Source organism: Pteropus medius, unplaced genomic scaffold, assembly GCF_902729225.1.
Source record: "Pteropus medius unplaced genomic scaffold, Ma_sr-lr_union100, whole genome shotgun sequence".
Classification (NCBI taxonomy): domain Eukaryota; kingdom Metazoa; phylum Chordata; class Mammalia; order Chiroptera; family Pteropodidae; genus Pteropus; species Pteropus medius.
In genome coordinates this window covers 6,140,326-6,152,394 of record NW_024351647.1, presented here as the reverse complement: position 1 = coordinate 6,152,394, position 12,069 = coordinate 6,140,326, and the positions used below count along the sequence as shown (strand labels likewise).

General features: G+C 39.1%; 1 protein-coding gene and 1 pseudogene across 1 annotated transcript in view; one reads left to right on the top strand and one right to left on the bottom strand.

The window, feature by feature from the left end:
• The window catches only part of RYR3 (ryanodine receptor 3), a 466,421-nt gene that overhangs the window by 378,007 nt on the left and 76,345 nt on the right, over positions 1-12,069 (bottom strand).
• On the top strand, positions 6,184-6,305 carry LOC120587250 (uncharacterized; annotated as a pseudogene).

Here is a 12,069-nt window from a genome sequence, read left to right as displayed (position 1 = left end):
TATCCTCAAAAAGAACACAAGAATAAAAAGATGGGGAAAACAGCCTAGGGAATCTTATTTTCTTGAACAGAATCCTTTTTGCTTGATGAGTACTTAACCCCAGCTGTGTTCCCCCAGGAAGACTGGCTATCCTGTCTTTCCTTGATACAAATGCATATAAACTTAAAAAGCAAATTTGTTTGCAAATAGGAAGCTGCCGAAGTAGGAGGGTGTGAAACATGCAAACCGGAGGACAGTTCTGAAAATGCAACTGTGGAGCAGGAGCTTGATTTAGCCACACTGTTCAGCTTCAGAGTTACAACCAAGTCCGTGCATCCCTGTGCTATAGGAAAAGGCCCCGGTCCCATCCTCCTGAGCCCTGATGACAAACTCTAGGCCCTGAAGGGAAACCATGGGGCTTTCCTTTCCTTTCTCCAGAAGGCAGGAAGACCTCTGCCAACAAATACAAACAGTTGGTAAGGGTGGCTGCAAAGTGATCCTACTGGTGACAACCAAGTTATCTGATGGAAATTCACACACCACCACCTGCTGCCTCTACTTTAAAGAGAGCAGAGGTTTCCGCTGTCTCATTGCTCCCCTGGGAGGAGTGGCATCAAAGCCCAGATCCTGCTAGGGAACATACCTCTGGCACTTGGAAGAGGTCATCCACAAGTCAGTGCCCAGAACAACCCGTGGCCTTCCTAAACTCAGGCAAAAGGGATCATGAAATGGAAAAGCTGCATTTCTCTGCCAGACACTGACTCTATAAGCCCATAATTGTATCTGAAAGGGAAATGGGTCATTTCATTTCCCTGATCATATTTATAATCTATATGCCTAAGTAACTGTTCAAAGTAACTTCAAAACTATTCAGTAAGGAACCTCGTGAATGGTGACAACAGGTGTAGCTGACACACATGAAACATAAATTTGATATTGCATTCATAGTAATATAAGATTTCTTGACAGAGAACTGTGACAATTCTTTCTCAGGGATTAATTTGGCCCTAAAATGTCTTCATGGAGGTGATTACTATAGAAAACATCCAAAAGATAAGACAGAGCAGACATTTGCAAAGTATCTGACAGTCTTCCCCTGTTTCTTGATGTTTATTGCTGAGGTGATGCCACCAGCATGGTACATGAGAAGCTATCATGTACAAAGGAAAGAGATCTGCTCAGAAACACAATTTTCTAACAAAGACACAGCTTCTGAGAAAGCATGAAACTTCTGATGCCCTCATGATCTTTTGTACGTGCGTAGTAAAGGAATTAACTTGCAAGGTAAAGTTGATGCTATGGTAAGTTTTGTGATTCAGATTTCAGCAGCTATGCCAAATCAGTAAATAACTAGGAAAATAATAATTTTGAAGACATAGCAAGCCCAAGGAACAGGTGGTACTGCTTAATCACCATGTGTGTGTCTAAACCAACCTTGTATCTTATTCCTTCTCATGCCCATATGTGGCCACATAAACCTCTCTCACTATGTACATTTGAATTGTTTGCTTCAATCCTTGTAATTATAAATGTCTGTCTTCATAATTCTTAAAGGCAAAAAAAAACCCCACATTTGCCTGTGTCATTTAATATTCCAAAGATGCCAAGGTGATGGCCAAGTGTTATATTGAGACAAGAACAATACGTGACTTAAATTTAGTCTAGATATCTCATAACTTTTCTCAGGGCATCCAAAAGACGACTTCAGCACTAGAAAAGCAGATTGTAAAACACCCAGAGCAAGAAAACCGCAGACGCAGGGGGCTGAGAAGTGGGGGCACCAGCAGGAAGTCAGCCTCTGAACCGGGGATTGTTGGTGGCAATGGTATCCCGCTGGGCTTTACACCCGCTGCTGTACTGTGGGTGTGGGGTGTGGGGGGTGCGGAGGTGGGGGACACCACTCCAATTGCTCTGAAGCTGAAAGAATTCACAGTAGAGTACAAACTTCTCTGAGAGATCTTCACATCTCTATTCCAACTCTCTCTGACAATGAGATGAACATAAGGCAACCAAGTACACACAGACTGTTCGTTGCTTTTTGAGTAGCTGGCTTTCTTCACCTGACAAGCCTTTCTTCTTGAATCCACTATGGATGGCTGGTCCTGTGTTTGAATAATGAGTGTGAACTTAATGACAAAAAGTTTGTCTAAACTTGTAACAAATCACTTTCAAAATTTTGACATGTAGCGAAAAATTAATTCCCACTATGGAGGCTACCCGCTTGTTCATTTCAGTTCATCTCAAATGATTCCAAATTATGGAGCCTCGGGCCTGTCAAGTCAGGTGTTCTGAAGAAGCAAAGCATCATGTTCAGTTTTTTAAAAATACATGAGGAGCAAGCAATAAAGCCACTGAATCTGATGAGCTAGCAGATCAGGCCAATATCTGCTTAATCAGGGCTGTTATGTGTATTCCCCAGGTAGTTGAATATCTGAGCCTCTCTCTACATACCATTCCTCTCACCATCATTTATCACTGTACACAAAATCCCAGATTGGACATACAATTTTTCCATTGTTCAAAATCAAGCGATCGAAGAAAAGAAACAGAATCTCTTTACCTTGACCTCTACATTTTGGGGGTTTATACCTGATTTGGGCTACTCTAAACTAGGACATAATTTGTATCCCAGGATCACTGGACCTGGTTCTTTCAGGAATCTTTCAGGTAATAATCCTCCAATGTAGGCCTTTTTAGTCTACAGGATAAATTCTTGATTCCTCCCAAGAAGTAGATCTTAATTCAGCTTTTTTTTTTTTTACAGGCAGAGCTAGAACTCTGGGAGTGAGAAATTCCTAAGATATGGTCTCTCATATACCTCTGGCCATAGTGGAATAAAAGGACAAGATTTATTCTCTGGCATGAAACAACAACAGGAAAAAAGGAGATACTGTATATGAAACGATGGGTTTCAAGACACTGGACATCAAGCAATTAAGGACAGTGAACCCTGCAACTGCCCCAGGTTTCTGCCTGTGGGTGTTCCAGGCTGGGATGTGGAGAGAGGAGATCCAGGGGGAGCCTGACTGAAAGAGATGAAGCTAAGAATCTGGAGAAACCAAAGCCGCTAGTGTTCACAGAACAGAGTGCCAAAGAGCAGACAGCTGCAGAGAAAGGGGACTCTCGATAGTATCCTGGGAGAAAAAAGCATGTCCTGGGACAAGAAAGCCTGTCCTGTATTTCTAAGCAGAATGCGGTGAACTAGGCCACTGGCCAAGCCACCTGAATAACTGGGAATTCTTGGCCTGTCAGTGCATGCAGACAGAAAGGCCATTGGTTAGCAATCAAAAAGTAAATCTCCTGCTAAATTATGAAAAATTCATTGTTTGTTTGTTTGTGTGTGTTTTTTTATCCCCGCCTGGAGATACATGCAAAGTGTGGATTTCTGTCAAATTTGTAGGGAGCACATTTCTAGGCATAGATAACTCTAAGTAGATGACTATAAATATTAAAGATCCATTTTTTCCATTCTACAGGAACAACAATTGAGGTTCAAGATAGAATACTACAACTTTCTGTTCTGCTCAGTAGTGTTGCCAGATAAAATAAAGGATAATATGCTGCCTTTGGGAAATACTCTAACACTTAAAAGTTATTTGTTGTGTATCTGAAATTCAAGTTTAACTGGGTGTCCTTTTTTTTTTTTTTTTTTTTTTTTTTCATAAATCTGGCAATCCTACTCCCAAGCAATGCTATGTGGAATAACACTACTAGATTTGACTCTTCTGAGTGAGGGAAAAATGTAAGAATACAACTGCTAGGCATAGATAACTCTAAGTAGATGACTATAAATATTAAAGATCCATTTTTAATGGATCTTTAATATTTGGAACTTCTGAGATGGTAGAGTACAAGCCAAGGTCCTCACAGTGGCCTCTGAGGCCCCCAGCAACCTGGCTCCCATTATGTCATTTGCTGTTCCTGTCATTCTAAGCACAACCAGCCTCGGGACCATACACTTCATGTCCTTTCTGCCTGGAACTCCGCCGATATCTCTAAGGCTCATGCTCTCTTTTCCATCAGGTCCTTGTCCAGTGAGGCTCCCCTCAACACCCCATACACAGCCTACTCCTATTACTCTGTTTTACTTCTCTTCTGACATATGTATTTCCTTATTTATTTACTGTCGCTCCCCTGTCCTAGAATAAATTCTCCATTAGGGCAGAGACTTTGCTTTGTTCACCTATGTATCCTCAGAACCTAGACTGGAACCTGGAATGTATCTGGAATTCAGTAAACCTTTACTGAAGGAATCAATGAACTGGCCTAAAGTGGTTCTCCTATCTTCAGCTCCTATGTCCTCACCTAATGGCTCTCAGCTACACCCAAACTGATTCTTCAGAACACAGCTGGAGACTGCAGCCTGAAGCAGACTAGGTGGCTGCTAATACTTCATTATTTGAGGATTTCCTGGGAATAGCTGCCTGACTCCCAGATAGAGATCTTCTGTCCATTGTTTCATGCTAATTCTTTATTTCTTGGCTCCTATAAGCTTAACTTTGAAAAAAATCTCCAGCGTAAATGTTCTTGGGAAGCAATTAAATTTCATTTGGTCAACAACATTTATATTGTCAGGCTGATGTGAACAGGTCACAGACAGAGGTTTGATTGAAGTAGGATGAAGTTAGAGGTGGAGGAAAAACAGTTGGAGGGCTCAACAGAGCAGACCTGGAACATACAAAGGCCCAGCTATCTAGCCAAGGGAGCTAGCTAGCCTATCTGTTATCAGCTGATGCACTCCTTGAGATTCCTTCCTCCTTAATCATCTACCGAAATCAGAGAAGATGGAATGAGAAGAAAGCATTTTGTTGGCACAACAAAGCACAGAAAGTGCTCTAATGAACCATTGTGATATTCTTCCCACCCCAACCCCCACCTACCGTTGGACACCCTTTCCAGACACAGGGGTGAGCTGGTAACAGGCTGGACTGCCAGAATAACACATCCTTTTAGGTCCACTGCTAAATTCAAGGGTAGGCACATGACCTAAGCAGGGCCATGAAGGGTTCTTTTCAGAATTAATATGGATGACGGAGAAGAGAAGGACACATTCTTTTCTACAGGATACACACCAGTGAGGATGCCATGGGCCTTCAGCTGCTATGGGCCTCTTTGCTCTCATAGAGAGAACTGTCTGAAAATGGAGCAAAGGGCGGCAGAGCCAACTAAAGGAAGCAGAGAAGAGTCCTGATGACATCACTTAAACCCTCAGTTCTACTGGGTCTGAAGCCAACTCCACTGCTCGGACTATCTAGTTACGTTAGCAAATAAGTTTTCCATTTTGCAAGTTGATTTGAGTTGGGTTTCTGACATTTGCAACTGAATGAACATCATCAATATACATCATTACTACCTACAGGCCTTACCTGCTCAAAGCATTAGTCCGATCTCACCATTGTGCTTTCCTATCGGAGAAACTATTTATTGAACACTACTATATACAGACTAAAAGAATACATCAACACACCAGAGAGATTTCATGGTTCTCTAGAATTGCTCGACCTTATTTCTTTCTACTATGAATGAAAGCCAAGATAAACTTCCCATGGTCCCAGAATCTCATCTTTGTCCTAGCATCTTAGCTAAATAACTCAATGAAAAAGCTGAAGAATATCCCTAGATAGTAGATGCAAGACAGTTTATAAGGTCATATCTTACCTGGGTAAGCTCCAAGCATGCATACATACTTAATGCAGTGTGTCAGGAGAGTGGTTTAGAGCCTCTGTCTCTGATACCAGGACCATGGCCTTAAAGAATGAAAACCATTCTTTAATGGCTGGCTGCTTGCTCAGATTGCTAAGCTAGCTCCCACACTAAAAACACCCACTCAAAAAGACCAAAGTTTTCTTTGTTTTTTGACCAAAAAAAAATCACCTTTGACTCAGAGAACACATTATTTACAATATTTCTATTAATATTATGTCACTGGAGCAACCTAGAAGTAGGTGTTATCATGCCTATCTTCAAAATGAGACAACCAAAGCTTTCCCAGATTGCCATTTGCCTAAGGTCACAGAGCTAGTTAGTGACAGAACCAGGATTTAAACTCAGGTCACCTGACTTAAGGATTCATGTTTTTTTTCATTCTGCTTCCAAGTTTCCCCAGGAGGTTGCCCCTAGAATACTTGACTTCTGATAGTAAAACAAACAAACAAACAAACAAAAACAAAAAACAAAAATACCCATATTGTAAATATAAAGATTGTCTATACCCATGCCACCCTGAACAAGCCCGATCCCGTCTGATTTCAGAAGCTAAGCAGGGTCGGGACTGGTTAGTAGTTCTTGGATGGGAGACCATCTAGGAAGACCAGGTGCTGTAGGCATATAAAAAAAATAATAAAAGATTGTAAGCTGACAAGGTCCTTGGAATCTGTGAAGCCAACCAAGAGTTGCTTCACCTAAAAATAATAATAATAATAAATAAATAAATAAATAAATAAATAAATATAAAGATCATATGTACGGATTACAGGTATACATTCTATCTAAAAAGAACAAAAATTAGTCTTTAGCTTTCAAAAAATCAACTTAACTAGTGTCAGTCTGCTTATTAGGAATTTTTAACTATTTTTCATTTGCCTTAATGTTATATTAATGCTTTTCATTTTTTTTTCTTGCTTTGTATACTTTTAATAGTGACTCAAGCCTAGTGTTTTCCAGTTTTGACAGTTAAAAGTAATAAACAGTAGTAGTCATTCTTCATTTAAAATCAAATAAGTCCCGATTTTGTTGATATGTTAATTGTGGTAAATAAAATAGCTATTTCAATGATAGTTGTGCATGAACAACCAGTTAGCTAAAGAGAATGGTCTAGACCAACAAACCTGAGCTTTGAGATCAGATAAATTTAGTTTCAGATCCTAATGTCCTACCCCCCAATCTGTATGACCTTGACCCAGTTACTTGGCAGGTTAGAGGTCCATTTTTTAAAATTGGCTAAGAGATGAATATTTACCATGTAGGACTGTTGTGAAGATTAAGTGAGCACATGAACATGTAAATGTTACAGTTCTTTCACTCTAAAGATCACCAATGTTATTATTTATAGTCAACAGCATAAGCTAAAAAACAATAGTGAAAGAAATATTTTGATTTTACATCCTGTCATCATTTCTACTAATGAAAGGCACCACTCCAGATGCAAGCAAACCATCGTTTTACCTCCTCGTCACCCCTGAAAGGGAGAGGCAAACACTTCTAAAAGAATAGGAACATGTGGCCAGCTATTATACGTGAAAGATATCCATTTGAAACAACTGTTTATCTTGGAGTTGATAAGATATTCCATATGTTTTTTGGTAATTGCATTTATTTTTTACAATTCCTCTAAAATTATGTCTGGCTAAGAGTCTACCTTCTGGCTTTAATTTGGAAATCATCCAAGATTTAAAGGACAAAATCAGCCAAATCCAACTAAGAGTAAAGATCTTTTGAAGAAAATGAAGAAAGCAGTGGACTGCATTATTCACAGATAGGTTCCACTTATTAACCATTTAAGTTCAGCATCGTAGGACATGGACACATAGAAATACTTAAGTATAACTATTAGCTGTGAAGCTGATGGGAGACAAAATGATGACTTTACTTCACTGAAAAAAGAAAAATGGTTCATTTTATGTTTTCTAAAATTACATTAATTTAGGTCAATGCATCATGCATATTTTCTGAGAGTTTCGTTACAGAATTATTATTCTACAGTGAAATTTACAATTTGACCTAGAAGAATCTTCAGAGACTTCATCAAACCTGTTAATATTGAAAGACTCACATCTTCATTTCTTGTGTATGTGTATATATTTATATACAAGGGTGTTTATGTTTAATATATATCAGGCATATACATTACTGGATAAAATGTATCATCGATACCTTTAAAGTATTTCAATTTATGTTTGACTACTAAAAACAACTGACAGCCACCAATAGAAAAAAATAAATCTCAGCATTTCTTGGCATAGTTGTTAGAGTTAGCTTCGTGGCTTTAAACATTTATCTTATTTAGAGTTTAGATTTGCTATCTTCACAAACCCAAATATTTTATTAATTTAACTAAATATATTAGCTCAATGTTTTTTTTAAAAAAAAGCATTATCACAAACTGGCTTAATTTGCTACCTATGCGTGATGAGAAAATATATACCAATATAAACAGTTAAGATGTGTTCAAGACATCTTTCTTCAGTTACTGGGTTTCAAACCTCCCTACAGAGGCCTGGTTTGGAAAGAGTCTTCAAGATTTCTCATGTCCGAATCAGCTGTTCTGGCTGTTCATTCATTTCTATACTGCTTCATAATAAAGACAGAAACTACAATAAAATCCCAAAGCAAAATGCCATTAAATAATTCAGTCTCCAGTTATTTGATTGTGGACTTGGTCACTCATGGCAGGGTCACTCATGGGCAGGCACTGCCCACCCATAGCTATCTGTGGTAAGCTCACTATGGCCCTCATCCCTGCAGCTGACACTACGGTCAACCTAATTAGTCTCAGCCATATTGGGCATATGATTTCATAACAAACAGCACCAAGTCCTACTGAGCCTTGACAAAACAAACCTGATATCCTAGCAGTGACTCTTCTGAGTTCTTGAGTTGGCATCCCTGGAGCCCCTCCGCCTAAGGGTGATCCTGACTGACACCCGCTTAGTCTGTGCAAGATTTACACTGAATGGATCACCTTTGAAGCTGGCGGCCTAAGTCTAGCAGAGTTGTTTAACATTTAGCCTAGTATTAACAAAAACAATAGCCTGTCCATTTTTTCACTGTAAATCAGGCTTTATAATAGAGGTCCTGATTAAGCTGGATAAATAAAGCATATTTATCCAGGCAGATTGTGACTCTACATGACAATTATGACAGAATCACCAAGCACATGATTAATGCTTTTCACATATCTGATGCAACTGGTTTATGACAACCTCCTTTGTACCTTCACCATTTGGGGAGTAAAAAACAAATTAAAATCTAAATTCCATTATCATTTACTAATCAGACCACTTCAGCTGTGCTATTCATTGCCCTTCCTCATCTATAAAATGGAAACTGTTATAGTCTCCCTGTTCTATTAAGAAGGCACTTGCGAATGAATCAACCACAGATGCAAGTATGAATCAATTAGTGTCTTATCGTTTCTTTCCTATGTGATATTCTTACATTGTACAGAAATATCTATGACCAAGAAAATGTTCTTGAAATATATTTAAAGTGATTTCTATTTCCTTTTCCTGAAACCAAGCTTTCCCTAAATGCCTTTAACCATTTCTTCAAAAGACATTTGTATATGCTTCCCTTCTCCATCCACTACTTTATAATAATCATGAGGAAGAAACTCATCTTTCTCTGTGAGAGTATACTGTCCTGATTAAGGGGTTCTCTGCCTTGTATATTATTTTTTTAAAGTCATTGCTGAAATTAATATGCATTTGCCTAGAAAATTTGAAAAACACAAAGGATAAAAATAAAAAAAGGAAAATTAAATCATGACAGTCCCTGACTCAGAGATGATCACTGTTAACATTTTGGTGGATAGCTTTCAAATTATTTAGATACAGATTTGAGAGGGAAAGAGACCGTAATAATTCCAAGATGCTATCATATATAAGATTTACCATCATATAACAAAAACTTGTCACACATTTTATGACATGTCCTTATTTCAAAAACTTGTCACACATTATGTGATATGTCCTTATTTCAAAAATGTTAAACTATAGTGGAAAAAAATGTCTTAGTCTTAAGGAAAAACATTTTTTAGTCTTAAAAAAATATGACAATCTTTTTTTCCACATGGCATCACATTGAACATACTATTTTGTAACCCATTTCCTTGAGTAAAACACTGTGAACATTTTTCCATGTAAAAAAAATTATTCTGTAGGTCAGGAATTCTAGAATTTCTACAGCATCACTTTAATGGCTATATAGTATTCAGCTGGGGAGAGGGACAGCTGTCTATAATCTCTAGAAGGCCTGTTGCAGGATTTTACCAGGTGGCTTAAAATCATGTAATGTAGTACACTTGTGAAATCGGATACCTGAGACAAGTTACACTCGTCTTAACCAAGGCTATTATTGCAAAGATAAAATTAATAATGTTTTAATGAGCTTTGAGAAGTTAAAAGTACTCTATAAAAATAATATATAGAGTACTTTTTTGTAAATGTCCACTGATGGATAAATGGATAAATTGTGTGGCTACACCACACGGACTATTATTCAACATAAAAAAGAATGAAATCTTGCCATTTGCGACAACATGAATGGACCTCAAGGGCATTATGCTATGTGAAATAAGTGAGTACTGAGAAAGACAAATACTGTATGATCCTAAAAATTCAGAGAATTAGAGGTTGCCAGAGGCTGGAGGTGGAAGGTAGGAGAAATGGTAAACTATTTTTTAGTTTAAATAAATGGAATAATTTTTAAGTACTCTATAAATGTAATGCAGTGCTTCCATCATCCGAAGGAAGGCATCCAGGGGCTTCTTAACTCTATTATCCTTCAGGATGGCTATCCCGACAAGACTGTACTAGTTTTAAGACCTCATAATAGCTGAGCAGAAAGTATTGCTAAATGAGATCCTCCGAGGACACACCTCTTCTATGGTAGAGCAAAGAGCCTTAGTTCATACTTGGTCCAGGGCTGCTAATGCCTTTAACATGTCCTGGAAACCAGATAATCTCTTACAGAACCAACAGTTGTTTCAGGGTGACCAGACCACAGCAGTGGCAAAGGCATGCTGCTGGCCTGGGAATCATTTATTTAAAGTGTACCCACTCAGGCTGCCTTGGCTTTAAGTGAGTATGATTGATCCAAACAGCAGCTCAGAGATCATGGGTAAGACAAGGGTACTAAAAATTTACAAAAGAAGGTTCACAGACTATTCTTCTTGTTCGAGTCATAGCTTTAATGTGTCAAATTATGAGCTGGGGGAAGAAAGGGGAAGAGCGACCTATGACTTTGGCATCAGCACTCTCCAGTGGAGGGTGACTCAGGCACCTATGAAAGCCAACTCTTTTTTGAGACTAATATATCAAGTTCTCTTACTCCACTACCTTACAAGATCGCCACCTTTCCCTTACCTTATTCTGCACAACTCCCCATGAAATAAGACAGTCTTTATGAAGGAAGTTCAAATTAGTGATAGCCTTCTGCAGCTTTCACAGACCTCTAAGCAGGAAAATCTCAGTGCCTCACCTCTCCCCCAGCACATAAATACAGATTTGCAGGTCCAGTCATTACTTTTGTCATTGGGAGTGGGCTTTAAAGGAAAAGAAGTTACAAAAGGACAGCCTACAGAATGAGTGGGAGGCAAGATTTCATGTCATTGCCTTGGTGGCAGGTAGCACTGGTCATCAATTTATTATCCAATCCAGGCACTTACTGAGAGAGGAGAGGAGGCATTTGAAAGGGTGCAGGGGAAAGGGCTTGCAGAAATGACCAATTCAGCTGGTTAAGGTCCATTCCTGACTGCTCTCTCCCTCCCTCCAGGACTTTCCAGCTAACATGTTTTCCCATAGCTACCTCCCCCACCTCAAGGACTCTTCAGCTCACATCTGTTGATTCATAGCTTGCTATCCAACTAATGTTCTTATCTCTGTAGCTGTGTAGGAATAACAAAACTGCGTAAAACTGCTTGTGATGTTACCATTAGAGCTTAGCCTTTGTATAGGAATCCGCTGAGCCCGGTGCCGGCATCAATAAGTACTACTTTCTGCTTATAGCCTCAGTGTCCTTTCTCTCTGAGAATCCTATAACAGTATTGATAACGCCAAGGTCACGGGTTCTACAAGGCAAAATGACTTGTAAATAGATAAGACCAGTGATCTGGAAATTCCTCCCTGCTTGCAGACCCCACCCGAAGCTCCCTCTTCCATCCTGATTCATGAAGCACACGTGAAACCTCAGACAGAGGAATCACACTCCCCTTGCATGGACACTGCAAGGGTATATAAGCTGTAAGAAATCTAACCAAGGTGAGATCATGCTTTGGGTCTGTCGAATGCCCCATGCTCTCCACCGGCAATAAATTCTCCTTCCTCTAACAAAGTTGTCTGAGCGTCTAAATTCCTCCATCGGGTGTTACTT